We start from the raw sequence: 19,888 nt of genomic DNA on the forward strand, positions 1-19,888 counted from the left end.
TGGTGACTTCCTTTAGCTTGCTGACAGGAACGCTATCCCAACGTAACTGCCAACAAGCACGAACAGCAGACAACACTGAAGTGCGTAAATCAGTAGCAGGTAAAGGGCAAGGAGCACGTACAGATTGTAAAGCTGCAGACTCAGCAAGTGCATCTACCCTTTCATATACCTATGACACCAACATGTGCCGGAACCCAGCAGAAATCCACTCTCTTCCCTCGACGACGAATGAGGAACAGCCACTCCAAAATAGCTAAAACTATAGGATAGGAAGAGTTAAAATAGTCCAGGGCCAAAAGTGCCCCTTGAGAGTCACTAAAAATAGTAAAATGATTGCCATGGTGAACAAACACCAACTTCAGGGCTAAAACTATAGCTGATAACTCTGCAGTAAAAACTGTGGCAGCCAAAGGAAGACTACCTCCACGGCTAAAATTGGGAAATACCACTCCAAAACCTACACCAGAGGCGGATTTAGAGCCATCAGTATACACAGGCACAGATCCACCATGACTAGAAGAATGTTCTAAAAATAACTAAAAGACACTGAGGAACAACAGAATCCTTGGAGTCTGCAAAAAACCTGCAGTAGGTCACCTTGGGCAAGATCCATGGAGCAACTCTCGGGATCCGAACAGGACTGACAGGTACTGTCAACAAACCAAACTCCTCCATGATATCCCAAACCCTATAGCCAAACGGACGAGGCATGAGATGTTTACTATAATACAAAAAACAAGACTGTAGCATCACACACTTACAGAGAAGTGAGTCTGGAAGGCGACGAATTCGGAGCCAGCACCGTACTGCAACAGACTGATGCAGTAGATCTAAGGGAGGCACACCAGCTTCCACCAACAAGCTGGGAATTGGAAATGACCGAAAAGCCCCAGTTGCAAGGCGAAGACCAGAATCATAGACAGCATCTAGGGTTTATAGTCTGGCCTCTGTGGCAGACGAGTAGATCTCACAGCCATATGACATCTTGGAGGCTACAAAAACCTGAAACAAATGCAAGAGCGTCCTCCGATCAGAACCGCAAGAGGTATGGGACAGAACGCTCAAAAGATTGAGAGCCTTCATACATGATGTTTTAAGATTTGCCAAGTGTGAGACCCATGTCAAACGACAATCAAAAGTCAGGCCCAAGAATTTCGTCTGTCACACAACGGAGTCTCATGCCACAAAGCTGGAGATCAGGGTCTGGGTGTACCCCTCTCACCCAACAGAAGTGCATAGCCACAGTCTAAGAAGGGGAAAACCGAAAACCCTTGAAAGTGGCCCAGGCAGAGATCTTGTCTAAGGCAAGTTGCATACGCCACTCAATAGCAGACATGCGGGAGCCTGAAAACCATATAGCTAAATCATCCAAATAAAGGGATGAGGATATCCTGGTAGACACAGTGTCGAGAATATCATTGATGGCCACCGCAAATATGGAAACACTTAAGACACTCCCCTGTGGGACACCTTCCTCCTGGCACAGTGGCGCAGAGAGGGTAGAACCCACACGGACCCGGAACACACGATCAGTCAAGAAGTCTCTAAGCAACACAGGCAGACGACCACGTAAACCAAAGGCATGAAGTTGTTGGAGGATGCCATGGCAACAGGCAGTGTCATAAGCCTTCTCAAGGTCAAAGAACACAGCCACAAGATGTTGCTTAGAGGCAAAAGCTTCACAGATTGTTGCCTCAAGTCTTATAAGGTTGTCAGTAGTGCACAGTAATTTCTGGAAGCCACTCTGCGAAGAAGAGAGAAAACCTCCCTTCTCCAGAAACCACATAAACCTGACATTGACCATCTTTTCAAACAGTTTGCACACGCATGATGTCAAACTAATAGGGCGATAGTTGGAGATATGGGAATGGTCCTTACCAGGCTTTGGAATGGGAAGAACAACAGCCAACTTCCAATTCTTGGGCATAGAGCCTTCACTCCAAGCCCTGTTAAAAAGGTCCAATAAGAATTAAATTGAATCAGTCGGCAGATAACGTAGCATAGCGTATGGAATATCGTCAGGTCCAGGAGCAGTGTCACCACACTCCGAGAGGGCAGCATGCAGCTCTCGGAGACTAAACTCTAAATTACATGGCTCTCCGCCATGAGAGCTAAAGTCAAGACCAAGCCTCTCTTGATTCCTACGAAAGCTAGCATATGGCCTAGAAGGATCCCTTTTTGAGACAGCGCAAAACTGATCTGCAAGAGCAGTGGCTACTGCATCAGGTGCAGACACTAGGTTTCCGTGAAGTCGCAACACCGGTGGAGAGAGGGGCGTGAACCTACCAGAAATCTTGCGCACCTTTTTCCACACCACAGACATTGAAGTTGAAGATGTAATTGTAGAAACATACGACCTCCACGAGTTACGGCAAGCATTCTTCATGACCCATCTACAGTGAGCACGTGCTTTGCGAAACTCTATTTTTAGAAAAACAACATTACAATTGGCAAAATACCGACGAGCAGCTGCTTTGTAAGTTCCCTTTGCTATGGAGCAGTCATCATTCCACCATGGCACAGGTCTCCGGGAAAAAACACCAGAAGTCCGGGGGATGGAATGAACCCCTGCAGAGAAAATGGTCTTAGTAAAAGAATGTTCAGCATTGTCGACAGTTGAAAAATCAGTAACCCCGTTGGCAAATACACAAGGTTCCTCAAAGAGAGACCAATCAGCCCTATCCAGACACCAGCGTGGCATACGGGCAGGAACAGAGCGAGTAGTCTGGACCAACACGGGATAATGGTCACTGCCATGCAGATCATCCAAAACCACCCAAGAAAAATCAAGGGCGCAATCAGAGGAGGAGATGGTGAGGTCAATCACAGAGTACGTGCCAGTCTGAACATGGAAATGGGTCGACCTCCCATCATTGAGGACAACCAAATCTAAATCCCCAACCAAAGAAGCAAGATCACCACGGGGATTTGAAAGTGAGTCACCCCACAAAGGATGGCGGCCATTAAGGTCACCAAGGAGAAGAAAAGGGGGTGAAAGTTAGCTGATAAGGGTTTCCAGATCAGCACATATAAAAGGGATGGAAGGTGGAAGGTACAGACAACAGATGGTATAGCACCTCCCAACGTGCATCTGTACTGCCACAACTTGAAGGGGAGACTGTATCTCAAAGGAAATAAAGGGGACATCAGAACGGCACAAAATTGCACATCCACCTCTGTGACCGCCAGGAGGAGACGCATGGAAGACCTCATACCCCCTAATAGAAGGGAACTGTTTATCCTCCAGCATTGTCTCCTGAAGACAGACACAGAGCGGGCTCAGAGCAGAGAGTAATAACTGCAATTCCTCCCAATTCACCATAGCGCCTCTACAATTCCCTTGGAGACAAATTGGTACTGAGTCATAATGAATAATAATAAATATTATGAAATGCGAAATATCAAGGCTATGTAGCAACCTCACTGGGAAGAGTGTGAAAGCCCTTCTTCCTAGGCGTGGAGCTCTGCCTTACCAAACGAGAAGATAAAGAAGATTTAGAGTTTCCATGGGTGGAAGGGCCCTTACCCCAGGATCGATCCCGCCCATCGCCAGAATGAGCCCGAGGCACAGAGACATTCCTGGAAGACCCACTCGTTCTGGCCACACCCCCATGTGGAGGTCTGGCTGGAACCTTGGGGCCAATCAAACCCTCCCCAACTGAATCTACCAAGGCCTGGCTGCCGGGTAGCTGATCAGAGTGAGTGAGCGAGCGACCGAGCCCTTTGAGTACGCAAAGACCCAGACCCCGCCACACCTGAGCAAGATGCAGGGACTGGGATCTTAGAAAGACCATCAAGAACACCCATTGACTTAGACGCCACCACTGTCTGGGTTGCCGAGCAGAGCCTCCTCAGAGTCCTCATGTGGCACAGAAGTTTGAACCTTAGGTGGAGGAGAACCACTCAAAGACTCCTCACCCCTCACCCATTTGAGGTTGGCAGACGCAATCTCCATCTCTATGCCAGAACTTGAGGATGCACTAGAATCCGTAGAGGAACACTGTGGAGTAGACTGAACACGAGTAGTAGAGCAAGCAGATGGTACAGGAACAACAGCCGTTATGGGAGGAGCAGCTGATACAGTAGTAGTCAGAACAGGAGTATCAGTTGGTAGAGTAGCAGCAGCCAGTACAGGAGTAGCAGCCAGTACAGGAGTAGCAGCCGGTACAGAGGTAGCTGCTGGTACAGTAGTAGCAGCCAATACAGGAGTAACAGCCGGTACAGGAGCAGCAGCCGGACGAGATGCAGGCTGCAAAGGTACTGCATTCTCTGAGCGACCACAAGGAAGAGTAATAGGTGGTCTGGTATCATACAAGGGACGAGGAGGAGGGTCAGAATGTGGAGCAGGGGCTCCATGACGGTGCACAACAGGCTTTGACCGAGAAAGAATAGAAGCAAAGAACACACCAGGGCGGACATACATAGACAGGACACGGGTCTTAGCTTCGGTAAAACTCAGCCTCTCGGACGCTCTGAGAGACAAAATTTCATGTTCCATTTTGTAACGATCACAAGATTTAGAAGAAGCAGCATGTTTACCACCACAATTGACACAAGATACAGAGCCAGGGCATTCCACACCCTCATGAACATCTAAACTACATGATGCACAGACTGCTTGAAGACCTGCGGCAAGGCGCCTACAAGTTCGGCCAATATGACCGAAACGCCGGCAGTGGAAACATCTACGAAGCATAGGGACATATGGCCTAACTTTGTATCGGTACCATGCAGCGTTAAGGACAGCAGGGAGGCTCAAGGAATCAAAGGTCACAATCAAGGATGGAGTTGGCACAAGGTCACCATTTACTTTCTTCTTAATCCTCTCAATCTTTATTACATTCTGGGCAGACAACACTTCAACAAGGCGTGCCTCATCATAAGCCAGTAGTTCCTTAGCATAGACAATGCCACGAGAATGATTCAATGAAGCATGGGGGGAGCATGTAACTGACTGACCAGAAAGCTCTGATAAAGATAGGATAGTCACACTCTGAGAAGGGTCAGACACCTCTACCAACAAACTGCCCTCAGCCTGTGGAATAACTTTAGGGGTCTGAAGACAAGCAGTGACCAGTTCTCGATGGGTACGGAAAATTTCACATTTCCAGAAGTTTACCCCAGCAGGACCACATATGACTAAGAACTTGTTTAATTGTGGATGATGTGGATTAAATAAAGAATCCATAATACATAACAAAACACTTCATTCCCCACCCCTTCACCCACCACGGAGCCCAACAGGGGGAGGTCATATGTCAGGGCCAGTACCACTGACGACCCCAAGGGTAGCGGAGGAGTATACGCAGGTAAACACTGAGGGACCTAGGCAAGGGTGACTCCAGGACGATAGGAGCCACCAGGCCCCCCAGTGCCCACTTGATCCTAGCCAACGCATCACCAGTCGATTGACCTAGTCGGGCCCAACCAGGCCGCCCGTCTAGCCGGGTGTATTGCTAGCTGCAGGGCGCAGCGTGCAGCATCGCTCAACCCCCAGGACTCCCGTCTCCCAGCATTACGGGACGCCATGCACGGCAAACACGTGGGGAGGCAACAGTCCCGCCCTAGATGGCAATGGGCATGGACTAACATCACCAGTGGGCCTCCTCCACCAGTGATGTAGGGGATGCTTGGTCCACGAGGATAACAAATGCCGAACCCTACAAAGGTAGGCATGCCTCCAAAGTAGGTGGCACCGCCAACCACGCTTCAAGCCCCGCCATCACGTCAAGGTGACCCCCCTCAGCGGGGTTCTGGCATGACAACTGCGACTGTAGTACCAGTGTAAAATGGAGATGCCACCTGGATTCGTGCCTCAGGAAACAATCTTACTTATCCATCAATAAGTTTAGCGTGGATCTGTCGACCTGTATACTCCTCAGACTGAACTAGACTCTGCCTGACAGAGCAACCTGAGGAACCATTGTCTCTCAGGACCTTCACAGGAATGCCTCCCATAAATCCTGGCTGAACTAGGAAGGCACTGTTACCTGTGGGAGGGCCTGTGGAGGAAGCAGCCAGCCACTGATGAGGCTGCTGAATAAATGATGCGGCAAACATGGTGCCCTGAGAATTAGATACCTGAGGGGTCGTACTCACCATATGGGGAGATGGAGCGTTGACCACCTGTGGCAGAGTTTTCACTGTTGCTGGGGGATTAGTGAACTGTAGGGAAGTACCCTTACTGCTAGGGACGACACCACCATACTGGTGCTGAGGAATGGAGGCTGCGTTCGCCTCCTGCCTCTGATACACCGGGGCTGTTGCAGAAAAGGATAGTCCCGATCTTTGATTGCGTGGCTGATACTGATGCTGGTCAGGGTACTTGTCGTACCGTTTCCACTCAGGTTTCTGGGTATTTTGCCCCTGGTCCTTCTTCTACAGTTTGTTTGGACCTTGGCTATTATTATGTATATTCCAATTTCCATCTCAATTAACGAAGGCGTGCCGCAGGGATCAGTTCTGGCGCCTACCCTATTTCTGGTTCATATTAATGATCTCTATCTTTCACCCACAATCCCATTCACTCATATGCAGATGACTCAACACTACATAGTTCATTCACACTCAGACACCCATTTACAAAGTCTGATATCTCTTCCTCTCAACTCAGTACAGCCATCTCCATAAATCAAGATCTATCTACGATCAGTGAATGGGGACAAAACAACCTTGTCTCTTTTAATGCTAGTAAAACTAAATATATACAGTTTACTAATAGACATATATTGCCAGATTCGTACATTACCTTCAGTGCTACTAATATTCCCATCTCCAAAAGTATTGAAATTCTTGGCGTCTCACTTAACAGTGACCTCAGCTGGACCTTTCATGTCAGATCACTTGCTAAAACCGCCTCAAAGAAATTTGGATTATTGTACAGAGTCCGTAACTTCTTCGCCGATGAGCAGTTAGCTATAATTTATAAGTCATGTGCGCTCACAGCTTGAATATTGCTCACCCTTGTGGAATGGTTGTGGAGAGGTTGCATTAAGACAACTAGACAAAATTCAGAACAAAGCTGTTAGAATCATTAACAACCTTGCCATTACATATAAACTACCTCCCCTGCAAGTAAGAAGGAATGTTGCCTCCCTTGCATTATTTTACAGATATTTTCTTGGCAAATGCTCAGACGAAGTTGCGTCCATGGTGCCACCTCTCCATGCCTTCCCTCGTGCTACACGGGCATCTGGTAGCGCTCATGACTGGAATGTCACTCAGCCATATTGCAGAACTTCTGCCTATCATAGAATTCTTTCATTCCCCGAACTGCATCTCTCTGGAACTCGCTTCCCCAGAGTTGTTTCCCTCCAAATTTCAACCCACAGCTGTTCAAGTCTAACTGCTACAGATATTTCATGAACGGAGGATGCCAGTAATCTGGTATATGGATTGTTTCTTTTACTCATTTGTTTTTCCTTCCTCCGTCCTGTTATTTATTTAAAAAAAAAAAAATTCTGAGAACGGCCTTGTTGCTGGGGTTCAGTCTGAGACGGTTTCCCAGATTTGTCAGCTTTCCTGTTCCAGGTGTGTTGCTTAGGAGTTTAGTACCCGTATGCAGTGAAGAATGCATCAGCCTTCTCCACCATTTGGCTGGCATCCCTTACCTGGCAGATCTTAAGCTGAGCCATAAGCTCAGCTGGCCACGACTTTTCTAGCTGCGTGCGCAGCATAAGGTCAGTTATCCCCTCGCGCGTGGAAGGAGTTTCATCTTTCTCCATCCACTCATCTAAGTAAGCAGTAAGCCGATCAAGAAACTGAACGGCAGTCTCTTTTTCTTGTAAACGAGCTCTCATAAACTGACTCTTGGCGTCGTCAGCTGTGAGACCGTACGCTTTGACGAATGTGGCCTTCATCATCTCATACGTGAGATTGTCTCCACGAATTCTGTGGAGAATATCGAGGGCAAGGCCCTCAAACAAGCTAAGAAACTGAAGCCGCTTAGCTGCCTCATCCAGCTGGTACAGCTGAGCCATGTCTTCGAAACGAGCTATGAATGGCTCGATTCGCTCGCCTTCCTTGTATGGAGGAAGCTTGATGTGTCCGGTCGCCAGAGCATGTGCAGGGAGAGCGCTCGTGGAGCTTGGATTAGCTGCACCAGATGTGTCTGAAGCCAAGGAGTCTCGCTTGAGCTTCAACATCTCAAGTTCATGTTTCTCACGTGCCTCGCACTCCGCACGTTCGTATTCTCGTTCTCTCTCACGTTGTTCTAACTACTATTCACGTTGTTTTTGCTCGTGCTGACGTTCTCTCTCGCGTTCCTCACGCTGTTCTCACTCATGTTCGCGTTGTTCTCGCTCATATTCGCGTTGAATTCTACGCTCTTCACGAGCATCATTCTCATGTTGCTGCTCGTAACTAAACCGAGAAAGGACTTAGTCCTTGATTTGTTAGGGGTCACTAAGCCCCATATCTTTGGCTTCCTGTACATATACATTAGTATTCATGATACTAACTCTATTAAGGCTGAGTAAACTAAAGACTAAGCACTGACTGCTATTTTGCAGAGAAATGCCAATAATCATGAGTAAAGAATATAGGCACAGGTTGGTGGTGTCCAGTTTTATCTAGTAAAACTGATAAACAAGAAAAAGAAAGCCAGCAACTAACTGGGGAGAGATTCACAATAATTAAGGCGTTGAGAACCGGCGGTTTCCCAAGAGCGAATAAAATCGTCTGGCTTGACCAAGAGTGAAATACTAAGATCGACTTAAATACTCTATGGGTTAATGAAGCAGAAATTGACCTGCTAAGCTAACGGTAAACATAAGCAAGCTAATGCCTATAACCTTTAGTAATTATAACTAATAACTAGCTGTGAGTGAGTGAGTTTATTACTACTTCGTTAATAACTTTGCTTTAAAGTTAGGAGTTATCCTAGCTAGAAGTTATATCCTGGAATGAGGTCGCGAAATGTCACGGGGGGTTTCAATGATTATAAATAAATAACCAATATAATAGTTATTAAATAACTAATATATATATATATATATATATATATATATATATATATATATATAGTTATATAGCCTATGATTTCATCATCCTTTGTGTAATTTTAACGCACAGTATGCTGCATGTTTGATCACGAGCGTGTTCTGCCTCACTTCCCCCCTTCTACCGTTATAGTAGAGTAAGTCGTCCTTTCTGTTGTTCAGAGCAGGATTGTCAGCTCATTGTCCCCTATGGCTTCATTTGAGCGTCCTTCTTACAAGTTGTATCAAGCTCTGCTGGCTCCTATATAATGAGCTCAGTCTCTGCGTTATTGCCACTTAGATCTGCTCCTCACTTTGTTCACATCTCTGTCCTCCCCTGTACAGTTATTATTATTGTGAGTGCTCAAGAAATCTCCAAACATCTAGCAGCTGTGTGTAGTTTGAGTATGACTGTTGTTGCATTTTTTCTAGTACTGTGTAGCATGAGGTTAATTCTTAGGCCTAGTGAGGTTTTTGTAATTTATGTAAGGGTTCTTTATGTCAGTCATCATTAATAATAGTTTGTATCTGTAATAATTTATCTTGCATTAACTGAGCATTGCCCAGTGTATTTTCATTTTATCAGGGCTTACTTAAGTAAATTTTCTCTTGCTAATTTCGTGTTAATAGAGGCTATTGCAGTTAACCATATATTTAACCTGTTTTTTGCCATTACATTATCCTTATGAGTCCTGAATGTTTTGTTGTTAGTTTGAGCATTAAACTTTAACTTGTAATTTTACCTAACTCTTTTGTTTTGAACCTGGAACTTTACGGGACAGTAGTGATTTTTAGTATTCTCACTTAAAGTGTACATTATCTTTCTCTGTTCCGTAACATAAATTTGGCGACCTCATATCAGGATATTCAGGATATTATCATAAGGATATTGCTTGATATTTTGTGACTGTTACTTATTCAAGATGTCTACTATTACTACACTTGATGAAGCCAAAGATTGTTTGTCAAATGTGCAAACAGTGTGTGATGTAGAGATCAGAACAAAGAATGAACTTAAGCTTGTTGCTCAACAATTGGGAATTGCTGTTTGCTCTCATCATTCTAAAGATCAGGTTGTTGACATGATTAATGAAAGCTTGTTTAATGTAACTCCTCCAAATGAGCAAACGCAGATTGAATTAGCTAAGTTACAGCTAGCCCTGCAGGAGGCCCGTGCTAGTGAGGCTGAGGCACAAGTTGAAATTGCTAGGATTCAGGCAGACCATGAGTATCGCATGAAACAAGGTGGAACTGGATCATCTAGCTCTGATGATTTTGATGTGGCTAAAAATGTTAAACTTGTCCCTCCTTTTAATGAATCTGATTTAACAAAGTATTTTCAGTTGTTTGAGAGGGTAGCTACAGGTTTTAATTGGCCCAAAAATTATTGGCCAGTGCTCCTTCAAACTGTTCTCACCGGTAAAGCTCAAGTAACTTATGCATCTTTGCCTCAGAATCAATCTGATAATTATGATGTAGTTAAGAGCTTGATTCATAAGGCCTATGAGCTTGTTCCTGAAGCCTATAGAGTAAAATTTAGGACAACTTACAAGCAAGATCAGCAATCCCATGTTGAGTATGCAAAAATCAAAGAAGATCTGTTAGAGCAGTGGTTAAATTATAAGAATGTGGATTCTGATTTTGGTAAATTTAAGCAGATGATTTTGCTGGAGGACTTCAAGAGGTGTATTTATAAAGATGTAAGCCTATATCTTGATGAGAAAAGAATAGATAATTTGTCTGATGCTGCAGTTTTAGCTGATGAATATGTTCTCACTCACAAGAGATATTCTAAAGAAAAAGGGAAAGCTGAGAGTAAGTACGTTGCCTCTACACAGAGTACAGGTAACAGGAAAGAGAATAAAGATGATGTTTCTCAAGAAGTAAATACCAGCTTCACCTCTAGATTTCAGAAAAGTAAATGTACTTATTGTAGTAAGCTTGGTCATACTACGGAGAAATGTTTCAGGAGACAGCGTGATGTGAACAAAAGGAGTCTTTAAATATTCAGTCAATTGGTCTAGTGTCCACTCTTGAGAGTTCCCAGAATTCTTTAACTGAGTTAACTGAACCTGCTTTGAGGTGTAACTTAAATTCTCATGATGGAGCTCCTCTTTTGAGCAGTAACGTGGGTGACACTCTCAAGAGTTCATGTGCTAATTTCCTATCTGATGGTTTTGTCAGTCCTCTGGACAGTAATGACAGGAAATCAGTTAAAATATATCGTGATACAGGTGCTTGCCAATCCCTTATGCTGACCAGTGTTCTAGGCTCTAATGTTAATTCCTCTGATGAAACTGTAATTCTACAAGGTGTAGGGAATAATTACTTCTCTGTCCCTCTGTGCAGAGTGAATTTAGAGTCTGGTTTTGTTAATGGTTCCGTTATGGTTGGGTTGGTTGAGACACTCCCAATGTCAGGTGTAATTTTCTTACTTGGGAATGATATTGGTGGAAGTCAAGTGTGTCCAGCTCCTCAGTTGTCTAGTGAGCCAGTGGCTGCGTCCCAGGATTGTGATGTCCCTGATGTGTTCCCTGCATGTGTTGTCACCAGGGCTAAGTCTAAAGTTACTGGAGATTTAGAGGATAATGATGATGATGTCATCCTAGCTGACACTTTTCTTGCTAATTTGGACCACTCACCAGATGAGGCAGTACCCCGTAGTGTTGATAATTTGTCTCGTCAAGAGTTGGTTGAGTTGCAGGTTGCTGACCCTGAGTTGAAAGGTCTAGCTAACTCTGCTTGCAGTGAGGAAGAGTCAGCCGGTGCTTCTACTTGTTATTATATAAAGTCAGGAGTACTTATGAGGAAGTGGAGACCCCCAACAGCATAAGCCGACTGTGAATGGGAGGTTGTACATCAAGTTGTCATCCCTCGTGTTTGTAGGCAGGATATCATTAGAGTGGCTCATGATTCCAGTTTGGCAGGACACTTTGGAGTGAGGAAGACTGTGGCACGCATTTTGAAACACTTCTACTGGCCAGGTATCTTCAGGGATGTTTCCTGGTATTGTAAGTCTTGTCACACCTGTCAAGTTGTGGGGAAGTGTAATCAGACCGAAAAGGTTGCACCTCTAGTTCCCATTCCTCCTTTTGAGGCACCATTCACCCGTGTGTTGGTGGATATTGTGGGCCCTCTTCCTAAGACTTCTTCAGGATTTTCTTATGTGTTGACCCTGATTGATATGGCTACTCGTTATCCTGTAGCCATTCCACTTAGAAATATCTCAGCAAAGAACGTGGTTAAGGAAATGCTAGGGTTCTTCACAAAGTTTGGTCTGCCCAAGGAGGTACAGTCAGACCGGGAAGTAATTTCGTGTCAAATGTTTTCAAGCAGTCTCTGAAAGAGTTGGGCATCACCCAGATCACGTCTTCAGCTTACCATCCCCAGACCCAAGGAGCGTTGGAGAGATATCATCAAACACTCAAATCGATGCTCAAGAAATACTGTTTGGAACATCAGAAAGACTGGGATAAAGGTCTTCCATTCGTTGTGTTTGCCGCAAGAGAATCTCCAAATGAATCACTGGGCTTCTCACCTTTTGAACTACTGTTTGGCCATGAAGTAAGATGACCCCTTAAGTTACTCAAGGAATGCTGGCTGTCGGAGGAAGATGACGTTGACCTGCTGGAGTGTGTGATGAAGTTCAAAGAACGGCTGTCCACTGCTTACAGCTGGCGAGAGAGAATTTAGGAGCTGCTCAGGAGAAGATGAAGACTTGGTATGATAAGAAGTCCAGGTTACGCCACTTTCAGCCAGGAGATCAGGTTTTGATTCTGCTACCAGTGCATGGGCAACCTCTTCAAGCCAAGTTTAGTGGTCCTTATTTCGTGGAGAAGAAACTCAGTGATGTCAACTATGTCATCGCCACACCAGATCGTAGAAAGAACAAGCAACTATGTCACATCAACATGCTAAAGTTATATCACAGGCGGGACGAAAATAATCCAGTCTGCACTGTAGCTGTTCCACCCGAGTCTGCAAGTGAAGCTCTCCCATGCAGTATGAGCCTGAGTGATAGTTTGGGGAAGAATCCTGATATCATGAATGATCTCCAGACTAAGCTTTCTCATCTACCTCCCGAGGAAAGGCAAGAGTTTTCGGCATTACTGCAGGAGTACCCGCAAGTGTTCCGTGCCACTCCAGGAAGAACCACTGTGTTGATGCATGATGTCGATGTTGGAGACGCAAAGCCAATTAAATTGCCTCCTTACCGTGTGAACCCAGTGAAAGTTCCTCTCATCCAGAAGGAGCTTGGCTACCTGTTGGACCACAAGATGATTGAGCCCTGTCAGAGCGAGTGGAGTTCTCCTGTCACTCTAGTCCCTAAGCCAGGTGGGTCACAGCGGCTTTGCACTGACTACAGACGTGTTGGTCAGATAACCAAAACAGACACTTGCCCTCTCCCTCGCGTGGAAGATTGCACAGACAAGATCGGAAAGGCTGGGTACATGAGTAAGTTTGATTTGTTAAAGGGATACTGGCAAGTACCTATGACTGAACGTGCTAGGGAGATCTCATGTTTTGTAACACTAGGAAAGAAAATGTTATTGCAGATTGCTTATCTAGACTTAAGACAGATTGTTTTAGAGTAATAAGAAATATCCTTTGTAAATTTCTTTTTCTTTGTGGGGAGGTGTTACATAGCCTATGATTTCATCATCCTTTGTGTAATTTTAACGCACAGTATGCTGCATGTTTGATCACGAGCGTGTTCTGCCTCACTTCCCCCCTTCTACCGTTATAGTAGAGTAAGTCGTCCTTTCTGTTGTTCAGAGCAGGATTGTCAGCTCTTTGTCCCCTATGGCGTCATTTGCGCGTCCTTCTTACAAGTTGTATCAAGCTCTGCTGGCCCCTATATAATGAGCTCAGTCTCTGCATTATTTCCACTTAGATCTGCTCCTCATTTTGTTCACATCTCTGTCCTCCCCTGTACAGTTATTATTATTGTGAGTGCTCAAGAAATCTCCAAACATCTAGCAGCTGTGTGTAGTTTGAGTATGACTGTTGTTGCATTTTTTCTAGTACTGTGTAGCATGAGGTTAATTCTTAGGCCTAGTGAGGTTTTTGTAATTTATGTAAGGGTTCTTTATGTCAGTCATCATTAATAATAGTTTGTATCTGTAATAATTTATCTTGCATTAACTGACCATTACTCAGTGTATTTTCATTTTATCAGGGCTGACTTAAGTAAATTTCCTCTTGCTAATTTCGTGTTAATAGAGGCTATTGCAGTTAACCATATATTTAACCTGTTTATTGCCATTACATTATCCTTATGAGTCCTGAATGTTTTATTGTTAGTTTGAGCATTAAACTTTAACTTGTAATTTTACCTAACTCTTTTGTTTTGAACCTGGAACTTTACGGGACAGTAGTGATTTTTATTATTCTCACTTAAAGTGTACATTATCTTTCTCTGTTCCGTAACAATATATATATATATATATATATATATATATATATATATATATATATATAGATATAGATATAGATATATATATATATATATATATAGATATATATATATATATATAGATATATATATATATATAGGTATATATATATATATATATATATATATATATATATATATATAGAGATAGATATATAGATATATAGATATATATATATATATATATATATATATATATATATATATATATATATATATATAGATAGATAGATATATATAGATATATATATATATATATATATATATATATATATATATATATATATAATCTGTGGATCGCCACTGACGCCAGGGCTATCGACTTTTCCTGGCTTACTTCGCCGATTCTCTGAAGACGAGAATTTATAAACTTTCTCAACAGTACACAGCAAAGACTAATTACTCACGAGTGCTGTTTGAAGTACTCTTAGCCTCTTGAGAAAGTGACTGCACCCCTGACAATCAATAAATAATGCTATTAATGATAAAGAGGTTCTTGCCGGTACATTAACTCCTGGCTGCACAACGGACTTAAACTTGATATAAAAGAACTGGCATAAGTACCAGTTATGAATAATGTAAAGCGTTTGTGCAAACTAGGAGCGGCAACTAAAATAGGCTAAGTTTAATGTAGAGAAATAAAAACACGAGTTTAACTACATTATGCTCAAAGAAAAAAACTTAATTTATTAATTACAATGAAATAAATTTACATTACATGAGTCTGAAAAATGAATTCAAAATTAACAAAAAGAATACACTCACTCGCTCATTCAAAAGCTAACACTTAAACCTAATAAAAAAAAAAAAAAAAAGAAATACTGGTCAGTGGAGGGTTCGCCATTTCACCGTCTAGGTGGAGATTTCAGGAACTCGCTGCACAACGGCGGCGCTGCCTTACGCTGGGCACAACGATCCTACTCTCGCGACGACTCAAAGCTGACTAACTTCAAACTATGAAAGAGGGCGAGGGATGGCAGTGTTCGAACTTCAACGGTCAACGGAAAGAAAGTGAGCGATATACACACAATAAATCACTCAGTGGAGGCACTAATGTCGTGCATAAGAATTATCACTTGGGAAGCAGTGAGAAATGTTCTGAAAACCATCCCGATCGAGTGAATACGAGGACGGTTGAACTAAGTGATGTCCAGTGGGATTTGCATTAGAGTTCGTGGTTTTCCCACTTAGGTACTATGTCACGAACTTATAAATACGCTCGCGTGAACTCGTGACACTCCCAGTCCTTTATTTACGCAACAGGTCATCTCTGCAACTGTCTTCCTCTGCATTTCCTACTTCCTATGACCTCCAGTCTTTCAAACGCAATGTGTCCAGGCATCTCGAAATGAGCGGATCTTGATTTGGCTCTCTTTTGTTTTGTTTTTGTTTTTTTTTCTTGTAAGAAACTGTTTTGCGGGTGACTATGGTGGTACAACTTTAAACTGGCAGCTAGGGTGTGGCGCGAACCTCTGTACAATGATGCTATGCTTCCCAAACCCGAGATGTGAAACGGCTGTTATATATATAAAAGGCATCACAAATAAGATACTCTCAAATGAATTCAGTGTTAACGTGTGTATTATAATGTATGAAAGAACAGTAAACTTATTATGCATGAAATATTTATATGGCAATACGGAAACATGGCATAAATATTTTACAGTGTTGCTCAAAAAAAAATGAAGTCACTTTTATTGGCTTTTACCGTATTTCAGGGGTGGGTAATAATGCCAATATGGACAATATAATGTTAAAGAAAATATCCAAAGTGTATCCAAAAACACCATAGATGAGAGAGAGACAGAGGGGATAACGCGTATGGAAAACGTGGCAACACTGTACAGAGCTTCGTGCCCTTCCATAGCTGCCAGTTTAGATTGATTGATTGATTGATTGTAGTAGAAACTGGCGGCGCAACTGCTAAGGTCATATGCCGCCTGACAACAAGCTAAAACACATGGCAAATAAATAGTGCATAGTTAATAACTTTTTCTAGAAATAATATACTGAAACTAATAAAAGAATAGTTAAAAGAGAAAACAATTTCTTATAAAAGTGGAAGGAAGGCCCGCCTCCTGAAGAAAACCAAAAACATCAGTAAAATCGCTATGGGCTCCACCAAGCATCGAGGAGAGACAGTAGGTACCATCTACCCCTGTATGCCTATGGAGGAATCTCCGAAGCAGGTCCCCCAAACTTGGACACTCGACCAGCAAGTGACGAACAGTACGGGGAACAAAGCAATCATCACAGTATGTTTGAGTCTCGCCACTCATCATGAACCCATGTGTAAGCCGAGAGTGCCCAATGCGAAGCCTAGCAAGAGCTACCTCCAATCGCCGAGTCATGGACGGGAGAACCCTTGGCACAACCACTCTCTGGAAGACCTCTTTCAGCTTATTATGAGCAACATCATCCCAGCATCTCTGCCAACACACGTACATTCTGTCCCGCAAGTAAGGTGTTAGTTCAGATGCAGGAAGCGGATATTCTGTTGGGGGCTGTTGAGTAGCCGCAGACTTGGTCAATGCATCAGCAGTCTTATTACCCACCACACCAACACGTGTGGGAGCCCAGCAAAAATCCACTCTCTTCCCCCGACGACGAATGAGGAACAGCCACTCCAAAATAGATAAAACTAAGGGATGGGAAGAGTTAAAAGAGTCCAGGGCCAAAAGCGCCCCTTGAGAGTCGCTAAAAATAGTAAAATAATTGTCAGGATGAACAAACACAAACTTCAAGCCTAAAATGATGGCTGACAACTCCGCAGTAAAAACTGAGGCAACCAAAGGAAGACAACCTCCACGGCTAAAATTGGGAAATTCCACTCCAAAACCAACACCTGATGCGGATTTAGAGCCATCAGTATACACAGGCAAAGAACCACCATGACTAGAAGAATGTTCTAAAAATAACCTTAAAAGACACTGAGAAGCGACAAAATCCTTTGAACCTGCAATAGGCCTGCAGAAAGTTACCTTGGGCAATATCCAAGGCGCAACCCTCGGGATCCGAACACGACTGACAAGTACTGCTGACAAACGAAACCCCTCCATTATATCCTGAACCCTATAGCCAAATGGACGAGGCATGCGAGGGTGTCTACTATAACACAAAAGACAAGACTGTTTCGTCACACCCTTACAGACAAGTGAGTCTGGAAGGCGACGAATTCGGAGCCAGCACCGTACTGCAACAGACTGATGCAGTCGATCTAAGGGAGGCACACCAGCTTCCACCAATAAGCTGGGAATTGGAGAGGACCGAAAAGCCCCAGTTGCAAGGAGAAGACCAGTATGATAGAGAGCATCTAGAGTTTTTAGTCTTGATTCTGTGGCAGAGGAATATACCTCACAGTCATATGACAGCTTAGAGGTTACAAATACCTGAAACAAATGCAAGAGTGTCCTTCGATCAGCACCCCAAGAGGTAGGGGACAGAATCCTCAATAGATTGAGAGCCTTCATACATGATGTTTTAAGATTTGCCAAGTGTGAGACCCATGTCAAACGACAATCAAAAGTCAGGCCCAAGAATTTCTGTCTCTGTCACACAATGGAATCTCCTGCCACAAAGCTGGAGATCAGGGTCCAGGTGTACCCCTTTCATCATACAGAAGTGCATAGCCACAGTCTTTGAAGGGGAAAACCGAAAACCCTTGGAAGTGGCCCAGGCAGAAATCTTGTCCAAGGCAAGTTGCATACGCCACTCAATAGCAGACATGCGGGAGCCAGAAAACCATATAGCTAAGTCATCCACATAAAGGGATGAGGATACCCCAAGAGGCACAGTGTCAATGATACCATTAATGGCCACTGCAAACAGGGAAACACTTAAGACACTCCCCTGCGGGACACCTTCCTCCTGGCACAGTGGCGCAGAGAGGGTATAACCCACACGGACCCGAAATACACGATCAGTCAAGAAGTCTCCAAGCAACACAGGCAGGCGACCATGTAAACCAAAGGCATGAAGTTGTTGGAGGATGCCATGGCGCCAGGCAGTGTCATAAGCCTTCTCAAGGTCAAAAAACACAGCCACAAGATGTTGCTTGGAGGCAAAAGCTTCACAGATTGACGCCTCGAGCCTGATAAGGTTGTGTGAAGTGCACCGTAATTTACGGAAACCACTCTGCGACGGAGAGAGAAAGCAACCCTTCTCCAGAAACCACATAAGCCTGACATTGACCATCTTTTCGAACAGCTTGCACACACACATGATGTTAAAGTGATAGGGCAATAGTTGGAGATTTGGGAATGGTCCTTACCAGGCTTGGGAAAGGGGAGGACAATACCCAACTTCCAACTCCTCGGAATAGGACCTCACTCCAAACCCTTTTAAAAAGGTCCAATAAAAACTGAAGCGAATCAGTGCATAGCGTATGGAATATCGTCAGGCCCAGGAACAGTGTCATGACACTCTGAAAGGGCAGCACGTAGCTCACGGAGGCTGAAATCTATATTATACGGCTCTCCGCCAAGAGTGCAAAAGTCAAGACCCAGCCTCTCCTGATTCCTGCGAAAGGTGGTAAATGGCTAAGAAGGATCCTTTGTGGAGACAGCATAAAACTGATCTGCAAAAGCAGAGGCTACTGCATCTGGTGCAGACACAAGTTCTCTGTGAAGGCGCAACACCGGAGGGGAGGGGGGCGAGAACCTACCAGAAATCTTGCGCACCTTTTTCCACACCACAGACATTGAAGTTGAAGATGTAATTGTAGAAACATACGACCTCCACGAGTTACGGCAAGCACTCTTCATGACCCATCTGTAGTGAGCACGTGCTTTGCGAAACTGGATTTTTAGGAAAACAACATCACGATTGGCAAAATACCGACGAGCAGCCACTTTGTAAGCTCCCTTTGCTATAGAGCAGTCGTCATTCCACCATGGCACAGGTCTCCGGGAAAAAACACCAGAAGTCCGTGGAATGGAATGAACCCCTGCATAGAAAATGGTCTTAGTAAAAGAATGTTCAGTATTGTCGACAGTTGAAAAATCAGTAACCCCGTTGGCAAATACACATAGTTCCTCAAAGAGAGACCAATCAGCCTTATCCAGACACCAGCGTGGCATACGGGCAGGAACAGAGCGAGTAGTCTGGACCAACACGGGATAATGGTCACTGCCATGCAGATCATCCAAAACCACCCAAGAAAAATCAAGGGCACAATCAGAGGAGGAGGTGGTGAGGTCAATGACAGAGTACGTGCCAGTCTGAACATGGAAATGGGTTGACCTCCCATCTTTGAGGACAACCAAATCTAAATCCCCAACCAAAGAAGCAAGAAGATCACCCCGGGGATTTGAAAGTGAGTCACCCCACAAAGGATGGCGGCCATTAATGTCACCAAGGAGAAGAAAAGGGGGTGAAAGTTGGCTGATAAGGGTTTCCAGATCAGCACGCATAACAGGGATGGAAGGTGGAAGGTACAGACAACAGATGGTATAGC

This window comes from Coenobita brevimanus, chromosome 106 (assembly GCF_032717465.1).
Source record: "Coenobita brevimanus isolate Jiangsu-jjx chromosome 106, ASM3271746v2, whole genome shotgun sequence".
Lineage (NCBI taxonomy): Eukaryota > Metazoa > Arthropoda > Malacostraca > Decapoda > Coenobitidae > Coenobita > Coenobita brevimanus.